Raw genomic sequence first — 13257 nt, forward strand, 5'->3', positions numbered from 1 at the left:
AATGGGAGTCTAATAGATTTATTTCTAAATCTCTGGTCATTCCTGAGCACTTGGGATAACTGAGGGTTGTTTTGGAATTGGTTAGGGAGCAGAAATGTAGTTCCTGACCACTCTTGGTGATTCCTACTGCACGAGTATGTGTAGGTCAATTGTGATGCTGTTGGTGATCAAATAACTTACTGAAATTTAATGTTATTCCCCAGATGTGGGGAGAGAAAAGACTGTAGTTGCCTGTCACCCAGGAATGATAGTCCAGGATTCGTTGCCTTGTGAAGTGGAGAAGTTGGCAGAGAAAAGAAAAGCTAACAAATTAGTCCTATCTAATCATAAATCATGTGTAACTACTTTGGTAAAGACATTAATGGAAATTATGATCTCAAAAGACACTTCCTGTTTTTCCTCAGCATCTGGCACTTTCACTTACTATCCCACACAATAATCCTATTTGTACCAGAACATAGTGTAGCAATGCTGACTTGGTCAATAATTCCATTTTAACATTATATTTTTAGCATCATTTTAATTCTTTCATCCAGTACAATGGATATACCAACACTTAGAAAATTTCTCTATGGATGTGCAGTTGCACTATCATCAATTATCATTTTTTATTATAATGTCTGGTATAAAGCTTCCAACATATTATCGTGGGAAAAATGTTTACCGCTGTCAGTGAAACAATTTGAGATGCCTTATGTAAATTCTCTGCTACCAGTCCTACTTTTTGGTGTTTGTTTAAGCTAATGATATCAAATGGGGAAGGATGCCCACACAAAGTCTTTGACAGAAGTAGGGTTTAATCTTGAGAAGACATAAAAGCTGTAATACACTGTAGTTGTTATCCTGTTACATTATATCTAAGATTCATGTTATCTTGTGTTACATCAGGCTGAAATTACAGTAAGTGCACATTACTGTTACTGAAATATTCTAGTACAGACAAGACTATACCAGACCTGACAACTCTGGTTCATAGACCATAGAATCCTTACAGTGTAGAAGCAGGCCATTTCGCCCATCAAGTCCACACCAACCCTCTGAAGAGCATCCCACCCAAATCCAGGCCCAGGTCCTTTTCCTGCATTTCCCATTCCTAGTCCACCTAGCCTGCAACTCCCTGGACACTATGGGAAATTTAGCATGGCCAATCAACCTAACCTGCACATCTTTGGACTGTGGGAAGAAACTGGAGCATCCGGAGGAAACCCATGCAGACATGGGGAGAATGTGCAAACTCCACACAGTCATCCAAGGCTGGAATAGAACCCAGGTCCCTGGTGCTGTGAGGCAGCAGTGCTAACCACCGTGCCATCCTGTACTAGGTAGATGCTGATTAAGTCCTACCACGAGTAGTTTGTTATATCCTGATGGGTGGAACTGATTTCATGACATCAGTTAACCCTTTAATGTGCTAACCAACTTATACAGCAGTTTAGGATGCCCCATTAGCAACACTCTTGCTTTTGGAGTCGTGAAACGTAAGTTTAGTCACCATCTCAAGCACAAAATCCAGGCTAAGATGCTATCATTTAGATGAGATGTGTGATCTGCACTTTCCTGTGGATGTAAAAGTTCTTATGACTGGGAGGTTTTCATTCATATTTTATGTACGCTTTCCCTATTGACAACATAGTGATGCTCTCAAAATGGGCTCCTTACAGTTCATTTAAGGACCTGTAAACTTTCTTCTGATAATGCTGACTGGTTAGAAGTCTGATTAGCATGTGCTCTTCCTGTAAGTGCTGCACATATTTCCTTTAACACTTTCCTTCCACTATGTTTCACCATGTTCATGGCAGGTCACTGAGAGAACCTACAGTGTGTCATTTGCAGGAAGTACACTCAATATGCAAGGTTTAAGCTAACAACTGAGAGTCTTCATGTAGGCTCAGTTCTGAAAGGAATGCCAAACAATCCGCTTTGATATCTATGGAAGCATTGTTACATTAACAGTAGGGAGAGCTTGGCTTTTGTAACATGATATTTTCCTTTGGTTCTTCACTTTTATTTATAAACAATACAATGATGAATGTGATTTCAAAAGAAAACTTATTTAAGATAAGGTATTGCTGGCAAGGCTGACTATGATTCTTAGTTAATAGGTTATGCGATGACCCAGTGATGTTATCGCTAGACTATTATCCAGAAACCCAGCTAATGTTCTGGGGACCTGGGTTTGAATGACACCACGCCAAATGGTGGAATTTGAATTCAATAATTTTTTTTTAAATCTGGAGTTAAGAATCTACTGATCACCATGAAATCATTGCCAATTGTCGGAAAAACCCATCTGGCTCACTAATGTCCTGCACGGAAGGAAATCTACCATCCTTACCTGGTCTGGCGTACATGTGACTCCAGACCCATAGCAATGTGGTTGACACTCAACTGCCCTCTGAAATTGCCTAGCAAGCCACTCAGTTGTACCAATCGCTACAAAATCCTGAAGAAATGAAACCAGACGGATCACCTGGCATCGACCTAGGCACCAGAAAAGACAACAGCAGAAACAGCCCTGTTGACCCTGCAAAGTCCGCCTCACTAACATCAGGGGGCTAGTGCCAAAATTGGGAGAGCTGTCTCACAGACTAGTCAAGCAACAGCCTGACGTTGTCTGTAAGGGATGATTCTGTGAGTATAACTATGTCCCAGAGAACACCATCACCATCCCTGTCTCACTGGCAGGACAGACCCAGCAGAGGTGGCAGCACAGTGGTATACAGTAGGGAGGGTGTTGCTCTGGGAGTCCTCAACATTGACTCTGGACCCCATGAAGTCTCATGGCTTCAGGTTAAATATGGGCAAGGAAACCTCCTGCTGTTTACCACACACCGTCCTCCCTCAGCTGATGAATCAGTACTCCTCAATGTTAAACAACACTTAGAGAAAGCACAGAAGATGGCAAAGCCACAAAATGTACTCTGGGTGGGGGATTTCAATGTCCACCACCAAGAGTGGCTTGGCAGCAGTACTACTGATCGAGTTGGTTGGGTCCTAAAAGACATAGCTGCTAGTCTGGGTCTGCAGCAGGTGGTGAGGGAACCAACAAGAGGGAAAAACATACTTGACCTCATCCTTCACAATCAGCCAGCTGCAGTTGCATCTGTCCATGACAGTATCAGTAAGAGTGACCATTGCACAGTCCTTGTGGAGACGAAGTCCTGCCTTCACATTGAGAATAACTTCCATTGTTTTGTGTGGCACTATCGCTGTGCTAAATGGGACAGATTCGCACAGATCTAACAACTCCAGACTGGGCATCCATGAGGTGCTGTGGGCTATCAACAGCAGCAGAATTGTACTCCATCTGTAATCTCATGGCCTGGCATATCCCCCACTCAACCATTACCATCAAGCCAGGGAATCAATCCTGGTTCAATAGAGAGTGCAGGAGGGCATGCCAGGAGCAGCAGCAGGCATACCTGAAGATGAGGTATCAACCTGGTGAAGCCACTAAACATGACTATTTGCACACCAAACAGTGAAAGCAGCAAGTGATAGACATAGCTAAGTGATCCCACAACAAATGGATCAGATTTAAGCTCTGCAGTCCTGCTACATCCAGTCGTGAGTGGTGGTGGACAATTAAACAACTCACTGGAGCAGGGTCCACAAACATCCCCCTCCTCAATGATGGAAGAGCCCAGTACAACAGTGCAAAAGATAAGGCTGAAGCATTCACAGCAATCTTCAGCCAGAAGTGCCGAGTGGATGATCCATCTCGGCCTCCTCCTGTGGTCCCCAACATTACAGATACCAGTCTTTAGCCAATTCGATTCACTCCACATGATATCAAGAAATGGCTGGAGGCAATGGGTCCTGACAACATTCCAGCAATAGTACTGAAGACTTGTGCTCTAGAACGTGCCACTCCCTTAGTCAAGTTGTTCCAATACAGTTACAACACTGGTATATACCCAGCAATTTGGAAAATTATCCAAGTATTTCATGTAAATAAAAAGCAGAACAAATCCAACCCGGCCAATTACTGCCCCGTCAGTTTACTCTCGATCATCAGTAAAGTGATGGAAGGTGTCAACGACAGTGCTATCAAGCAGCACCTGCTCAGAAATAACCTGCTCAGAAATAACCTGCTCAGAAATAACCTGCTCAGAGACGCCCAGTTTGGGTTCTGCCAGGGTCACTTAGCTCCTGACCTCATTACAGCCTTGGTTCAAACATAGACAAAAGAGCTGAATTCCAGAGGTGAGGTGAGAGTGACAGCCCTTGATATCAAGGCTGCATTCAACCGAGTGTGGTATCAAGGAACCCTAGCAATACTGGAATCAATGGGCATCAAGGGGCAAACTCTCCACTGGTTGGAGTCATACCTGTCACATAGGAAGATGGTCGTGGTTGTGGGAGGTCAATCATCTCAGCTGCAGGAGTTTCTCAGGGTAGTGTCCTCAGCCCAACCATCTTCAGCTGCTTCGTCAATGACCTTTTCTCCATCATAAGGTCAGAAGTGGGGATGTTTGCCAATGATTACACAATGTTCAAAACCATTCATGACTCATCAGATACTGAAGCAGTCGGTGTTCAAATGCAACAAGATCTGGACAATATCCAGGCTTGGGCTGACAGGAGGCAAGTGACATTCGCACCACACAAATGCCAGGCTATGACCATCACCAATAAGAGACAATCTAATCACCATCCCTTGACATTCAATGGTGATACCATCACTTCAATCCCCCACTATCAACATCCTGGAGGTTACCTCTGACCAGAAACTCAACTGGACTCACCACATAAACACAGTGGCTGCAAGAGCAGACCAGAAGCTAAGAATACTGTGCTGTGTAACTCCCCTCCTGACTCCTCAAAGCCTGTCCACCATCCACAAGGCACAAGTCAGGAGTGTGATGGAATGCTTCCCACTTGCCTGGATGAGTGCAGCCCCAACAACACTCAAGAAGCTGGACACCATCCAGGACAAAGCAGATGCTTGATTGGCACTACAACCACAAGCATCTACTCCCTCCACCACCAACGCTCAGTAGCATCAGTGTGGACGATCTGCAAGATACACTGCAAAAATTCACCAAAGATCCTCAGACAGCACCTTCCAAACCCACGACCACTTGCATCTCGAAGGACAAGGGCAACAGACATATGGGAACACCACCACCTCCAAGTTCCTCTCCAAGCCACTGCCCATCCTGACTTGGAAATATATTGCCGTTCCTTCACTGTCACTGGGTCAAAATCTTGTAATTCCCTCCCAGTGGCATTGTGGGTCAACCCACAGCAGGAGGACTGCAGCTGTTCAAAAAGGCAGCTCACCATCACCTTCTCAAGGGCACCTAGGGAGGGGCAATAAATGCTGGCCAGCCAGCGACGCCCACATCCCACAAATGAACGGAGAGGGGAGAAAAAAGTTCTCCTTGATAAGGTGGTGATGAGCTGCCTTCTTAGATTACTGCAACTCCTGGGCGGCACGGTGGCTCAGTGGTTAGCACTGCTGCCTCACTGTGCCAGGGACTTGGGTTTGATTCCACCCTTGAGTGACTGTAAATGTGGAGTTTGCACATTCTCCTTGCACCTGCCAGGATTTCCTCCAGGTGCTCCGGTCTCTTCCCACAATCTAAAGATGGGCAGGTTAGGTGGATTGGCCATGGGAAATGCAGGGTTACAGGACTTGGGTAGGAGATGTGGGTCTGGGTGAGATGCTGTTCAGAGGATTGGTGTGAAATTGATGGACTAAGTAGCCAGCTTCCACAGCATAGAGATTCTATGTAATTGCATAAATGCATACTGCGTGAAGTACAGAATTATGAGATTTTGATCCAGTGATGCTGAATTACTGTAGACTGCTTGGAGGTGGTGTGTGTCTAGAGTTGTCAGCTCTCATTAGATGTATTTATGAAAACATTTTAACTTCAAATAACCTTGCCCAATCAAAAACTTTTTTCCTCATCTTTAAAAATTTTCTCACTAATAAACATAAGGATATCAAGGAAATTAATATACTATTTTTAATATACAATGATTTTTCTCCTGGGTCACTCAACCATGCCCAGGAGATTACTTTTTATATTTGGAAGGCTCCAAGACAATCTTGAAACTGGGAATTGTATGTGTCTTTTAGCGGAAACCTGGATGTTTTGGTGTTCCCACTGGCCTGCAGATATTGGATGTTTTAGTTGGTTTATAAATTACTTCCTTGACTCTATATTTGTTTTATGTATACTTTACAAAACAACACCACTCCTTTCAAATACTCTACTTTTGTTCATGCTTATCTATATCTTATTTTTAAAAAAACGAACAAACTGTTTCAACTTTTCAAATGTTATAGCCTATTTGGACCATTTTAAACAAATATGCTGTGTATAGTTGTGCCTTTTTTGATGTTCTTGAGTTTGCTGTTATAAAGTCATGGCTGTATTATATGTAATTCTTTATAATATTTAAATCATTATCTTTATTCATGATCATGTTTAATGCAATTGACAATGAGAGTTCAGTATATTAAGAAATTTTTTGCAAATTGAGGTGAAGGTAAAATTGTAACAATAATTTGAAGGAGAATAAATTAGAGAAATTAATTAGTACAAACTCCAGGAATACCAAGAGCAAAGACATAATTAGCTAGTTAGAAGATGATGAAATGTGGGTGAAATGTGAAAAAATGAAAAGATTCACTTACGAATTGGCTCCAAATAAATTGGGTCTTTTAATACAAGACCAGTTAAGTATTTCCACTCAAAAACCTGAAATCAATTCATCTGACTGTTGATTCTACTTTTCCTTATCTGAATTACTTCTTATCCATTATTTTCCAATCAGCTGTTGAACATATGAAACAATATTTCCTTTGTCACTCAGAATGCAGTCAAAACATGTTTAAACAATCAGATTTTGAATGGATTCCATAATATTTGTTAGTGCCAAATCCCAATCACAATTTAACTGAGGACTCTCCAATTTAAAGATTAGATTCAAAAACTTAAAAGGACATTTTCCATTTTACTCATAGATCACTTTGTCAGTCAGAAACCTCCTTTGCCCCATTTAAGAAGCTGTCCCAACATGGGATAATGACTTTGACAACTATTCGTGGACATTGGGAAGAGACAGAGCATGACTGGTTAGAGTTTCTGTGGTTACCTCACAGAGATATAATTGTTAGCACACTTTGCCCATCACTTGGAGATGGATTACATCAGAAGCACTGTTGTCATTGTTTTAAAGAAAAGGTCTTGCATTTTTGAATAAAAGATGAGGATAGTCTTTTTATTAAACACTGCCAGATCCTTCTGAAGTATCACGTGCTAGAACCATTGGCAAGATCAATCAGTCTGTTGTGATCTGATGCATTTTCAAATGATTTAGAATTTTATCATGACTCACTTAACTCAGATTAATGCTGGGAAAGGAGACATTGGCATGTGAGGGTCCCACACTTTTATCATCATTAAATTGCACCATTCATTGTTCAGACCCAAACAGTAACATTCCTTAAGCTTATAAGCACCAAAGTATTAGCCAATTAGAGTTAAACAAGAGAGATATTTACTGTAAGAGACAGCAAGAACTGCAGATGCTGGAGTCATAGACAACACAGTGTAGATCTGGAGGAACACAGCAGGCCAGGCAACATCAGAGGAGCAGGAAAGTTGAAAGTTGATCAGGACCTCTCTTCAGAAATAGGGAGGGGGAAGGCAGCTGGGAAGTAAATAGAGAGAGGAGGGGTGGGGCTGGGGAAGGTAGGTGGGATGGTGATAGGTGAGTATAGGAAGGGAGTGGTGGAGGTTGGTCAGTGAGGTGGGAGAGAAGATGGACTGGTTATGTCAGGTCAAGGAGGCAGCGATGAAAGGGAGGGTTGGTCATTGGATGAAGCCGGGGGTGGGGAGATTTTAAAATTGATGAATTCTATGTTTAGTCCATCGGGCTGTAGGCTCCTGAGATGGAATATGAGGTGTTGCTCCTCCAGTTTGCGGATGGTATCATTATGACACTGGAGGACGCCCAGGATGGATATTCCACCCAGGGAGTGGGAGGAGGAGTTAAAAGGTGGCAACCGGAAGGTGTTGTCATTTGTCGCGTATAGAGCACAGATGCTCTAAAAATGGTCTCCGAGCCTCCACTTGGCCTCACCAATGTAGAGGAGGCCACATCGGGAGCAACATATGCAGTAGACCAAGTTGGCAGATTTGGAGTGAACCCTTGTCTGATATGAAAGGTTTGCTTTGAGCCTTGAATGGAGGTGAGGGGGAGGTGTAGGGGCAGGGGTAGCACTTCCTGCGGTTGCAGGGAAAGGTGCCAGGGGTGGTGGGTTAGTGGGGAGTGTGGAGTAGATGAGGTAGTCACGTAGTGGGCGGTCCCTACAAAAGGCAGATCGGAGAGAGCTTAGTACAACAATATTAGAGAGGAACTGGAGAAATTAGATAGGGAGCGGCTATTTGAGGGTAAATCCATATCTGACATGTGGGAGTCTTTTAAAGGCCAGTCGATCAGAGTTCACGATCAGAATGTTCTCAGGAGGATGGAAAATAAGGATGACAAGATTCAGGAGACAGGAGATATTGAAATATTAGAGAAAAATAAAAAGGAGGCCAGTGTAAGATTTAAACTGAAATCCAAAATAAGGCCCTTGAGGAATATAAAGGCACAAGAAAGAACTTAAACAAAGACTTAGGATGGCTAAAAGGGGGCATGTAGTGTCCTTGGCGATGTGAATTAAGGACAATCCCAAGACAAGGGTAACAGGGAATGGGTAAGTCCACTCAAGGATAAAGGAGAGAATTTATACATGGAACCAGAGCAAGTGGATTAGGTCCTTGATGAGTACTTCATATCAGTACTCACCAAGGAAGATGGTAAGATTAGGAAGGAGTATGTTGATCTTCTAAGGCATGACAATATTAAGAAAGGGGAGGTGTTGGGTGTCTTGACAACTTTAAGGTAGGTAAATCCCCAGGGCCTGATGGGATCTCTACCAATATACCGAGGAAGGCTAGGAAGGAGATTGCTGGGGCCTTGACAGAGATCTTTTTTATTTCCTCGCCACAGATGCAGTCCCAGAAGACTGGCGAATAGCCAGTGTTGTTCCTTTGTTTAAGAAGGGCAACAGGGATAATCCAGGAATTCATAGGCCTGTGAACCTTATGTCAGTGGGAGAAAAATTATTGGAGAAGATTCTTAGGGACAGGATTTACTTGCATTTTGAAAAGAATAGACTTATTAGGGATAGTCAACATGGTTGTATAGGGGAGATCTTGTCTCTCAAATTTGATTGAATTGTTTGGGGAATAGACAAAGATGATTAATGAGGATAGGGCAATGGGTGTTGCCTACATGGACTTTACTAAAGCATTTGATAATTTCCCTCATGTTAGACTGGTCCAGAAAATTAGTCATATGGAATCCATGGTGAGTTGGTAAGTTGGATTAAAAAAAATTGGCTTGGTCGTAGAAGACGGAGCAATAAGTTTACAGGTGACATGATTGATGGAGTTATGGATAATGAGGAATGTTGTCAAACAATACAGAAGGATATAGATCAGTTCGAAAGTTGGGTGGAGAAATGGCAAATGGAATTTAATCTAGATAAGTGTGAGGTGATGCATTTTGGGAAGTCAAAAGAAAGACCAAAGTATACAGTAAATGGCAGGATCCTTAGGAGCATTGATTATACAGAGGGATCTTGGGTTGCAAGTCCACAGCTCCCTGAAAGTGGCAACACAAGTGGATATCGTGGTAAAGAAGGCATATGGATGGGGCATTGAGTATAAAATTTGCAGAGTCATAATGCAGCTATATAGAACTTCAGTTGGGTCACTTTTGGAGTATTGTGTCCAGTTCTAGAAGGATGTAGAGGCTTTGGAGAGGGTGCAGAAGAGATTTGTCAGAACGTTGCTTGGATTGGAGTGTATTAGCTTTCAGGAGAGGTTGCACAACCTTAGATTGTTTTCATTAGAGCATTAGAGATTGAGAGGCAACCTAATAGAGTTATATAGAATTGAGAGACATGGATATGGTGGATAGTCAGAATTTCTTTTCCAGGATGGAAATGTCAAGTATGTGGGTCATAGATTTAAAGTGAGATGCGAGAAGTTTAAAGGAGATGTGCAAGGCAAGTTTTTTTTTTAAACACAGAGGGTGATAGATGCCTGGAATGTGCTGTCGAGGAGATGGTAGAAGCAGATATGATAACAATGTTTAAGAGGCATTTTGACAGACACATGTATAGGTAGAGAATAGAGGGATACGGACCATGTACAGGCAGATGGGATTAGTTTAGAATGGCATCATCGTTGGCATGGACATTGTGGGGTGAAAGGCCTGTTCCTATGCTGTTCTGTTGTATGTGCATCTATCCATTTTCCCAATTTCAACTTCGGACAGAAATAATCACAGAACATGAGGACTAAGAGGTGAAGCATCAACTCTTAATGAAGGAAGTGGTGAAAGACAAAATAAAGATAAACTTGTATTTGCATAGCACTTTTCATGATCTTGAGATGTCCCACAAGTGTTACATGAGTCTACAAAGTTAATTTGAAGGGTAGCCTTAATGTACTGTGTGGCAACAGCCAACATGTAAATAGAAAGGACCCCAAACAGCAATAACATTTGTGAAAGTTCAGTGATCAGATGTAATTTGGTCAGAATCCCATATGACTAAATATCCAGAAATATTCAACTAGTGTTGGCAATTCTGTTCCTTTGGAAAACAATTGTCAGACACTTGTGTCAACAGAACTTTCCAGCAATTAAAATTACTTTCTGATTTGCACAAAGGATCATAGTCTCATCCTAAGTTCTTGCAAATTGTAACATATAGGTTAGTGTCTTTCTCTTTTACAATTGAGGTGGGTGGCATCCCATCATATAAGGGTTTTCTTTTCAAATTTGTTTCTTTTCAGAGAAAAATATATAACACAAACATCCTGATAATTCTAAAACACTAATTGTTTTCAAAGTTTATTTCGTGACAATAAATCTGCTGAATGTTCAAAGTCAAAAGAAATTAATTGTGCATAGCAGTTTCAGATGTATGTGTGATAAGAGGTTATATAAAGGCGAGTATTATATTGCTGGATTTCAAAACCTCCATTATTTCTTCAATTCAATCCTTGAGTTTTCAGGAACAAATTTTCAATAGTTGCTCAAAAGGTTACAATGGGAATTTCTAAAATTTTGACCTTAGACACAAGTCTAACTTCCACTGTCCAAACAGAACATCTTCAAACCATTATAGAATATCATTGTCAACAATGTAGAGAAGTAAACAGCTTAGACTGCCACTCCTTCCTAACTTCAAAAGATAGTACAAAGCAGTGAAGATTGCATTCTTAGTCTATCTTGCTCATGAAATCATATTGGGCTTACTAAATATATGTTATAAAAGAATAGAATGAACAATTTATTTGGATCTCTTTGGTGTACATTGGACCACTTTAATGCACTCAACAGCAGTGCCCTACTTTGAGCAGATGCAGTAGTCCAGATCTGACTGAAAGTCCTGTTGATGTTTGCATGATGCACAACAGATTCCCAGTCTATTTTCTGTCTTTTACCCAAACATTAATCCATGCCAATACATTACCTCCTATTCCATGCGCATTAATTTTCTAACCAGCCTCCTCTGGGAAACATTATCAAAAGCCTTCTGAAATGTCCAACCAGATCACCATCATCTATGTGTTCATTCAATCCATCCTTTAAAATAGATTCTGGCATTTTCCCTACAACTGATATAAGGCCATCAGATCTGTAGTTCCCAGGTTTTTCTTTTGCTCCCTTCTTAAATTGTGGGATGATATTTGCTACCTTCCGGTCTGCAGGAATCATTCCGATCGATTGGGAGATGTCTTAGCTCTGTTTCTCACTTGCTGCTTATGCTGTTTGGCACACAAGCAGTCCTGTTTGGTAGCTTTACCAGTTTGACACTTCAGTTTTAGATATGCTTGGTGCTGCTCCTGGCATGCCCTCTTGCACTCTCCATTGAACCAGGATTGATCCCCTGGCTTGATGGTAATGGTTGAGTGGGGGATACGCCAGGCCATTAGGTTACAGATTGTGCTGGAGTACAATTCTGCTGCTGTTGATGGCCCACAGCACATCATGGATGTCCAGTCTTGAGTTGCTAGATCTGTGCGAATCGGTCCTATTTAGCACAGTGATAGTGCCACACAACATGATGGAGATTATTCTCAATGTGAAGGTGGGACTTCGTCTCCACAAGGACTGTGCGATGGTCACTCTTACCGATACTGTCATGGACAGATGCAACTGCAGCTGGAAGATTAGTAAGGATGAGGTCAAGTATGTTTTTCCCTCACCACCTGCCACAGACCCAGTCTAGCAGTTATGTCCTTTAGGACCCAACCAGCTCGATCAGTAGCACTGCTGCTGAGCCACTCTTGGTTGTGGACATTGAAATACCCCACCCAGAGTACATTTTATGCTCTTTCCACCCTCAGTGTTTCTTCCAAGTGTTTTTCAATATGGAGGATGATACACGGCTATCAGCAGGAGGTTTCCTTGCCCATGTTTAATCTGAATACTTCATGTGGTGCAGACTCAATGTTGAGGATTCCTAGGGCAACTCCTTCCCAACTGTATACCACTGTGCTGTCACCTCTGCTGGGTCTGTTCTGCCAGTAGGACAGGATATATCCAGGGATGGTGATCGTGGTGTTTGTAAAGGATGCTACTGTGAGTATGACTATGATGGGCTGTTACTTAACTAGTCTGTGAGACATTTCTCCCAGTTTTGGCACTAACCCCCTGATGTTAGATAGGAGGACTTTTCAGGGTCAGCAGGGCTGTTTCTGCTGTTGTCTTTTTCGGTGTAAAGTTCGATGGCAGGTGGTTCGTCCGGTTTCATTTCCTTGTTGAGACTTTGTAGCAATTGATACAACTGAGTGTCTTGCTAGGCCATTTCAAAGGGTAGTAAAGAGTCAATGACTTTGCTATAGGTCTGGAGTCACATGTAGGCCAGACCAAGTGAGGGTGGCAGATTTCCTTCCCTGAAGAATATTAGTGAACCAGATGGGTTTTTTCCAACAATTGACAAGGTTTCATGGTCATCAGTAGATTATTAATTACAGTTTTTTTTATTGAATTCCACCATCTGATGCAGCGGGATTTGATCCTGGGTCTCAGAACATTAGCTGAGTTTCTGGATTGATAGTCTAGCAATAATGCCATTATCTCACCACTACCACAATACCACTACTACAGAGATAACGAGGCGCAGAGCTGGATGAACACGGCAGGCCAAGCAGCATCGGAGGAGCAGGA

At 42.2% G+C, this 13257-nt stretch overlaps 1 protein-coding gene across 3 annotated transcripts in view; it reads left to right on the plus strand.

Moving 5' to 3' along the window:
• Positions 1 to 13257, plus strand: part of piezo1 (piezo-type mechanosensitive ion channel component 1) — a 322059-nt gene that overhangs the window by 129293 nt on the left and 179509 nt on the right. The window lies entirely within an intron of this gene.

This window comes from Rhincodon typus, chromosome 15 (assembly GCF_021869965.1).
Source record: "Rhincodon typus isolate 14 chromosome 15, sRhiTyp1.1, whole genome shotgun sequence".
Taxonomy (NCBI): Eukaryota; Metazoa; Chordata; class Chondrichthyes; order Orectolobiformes; family Rhincodontidae; genus Rhincodon; species Rhincodon typus.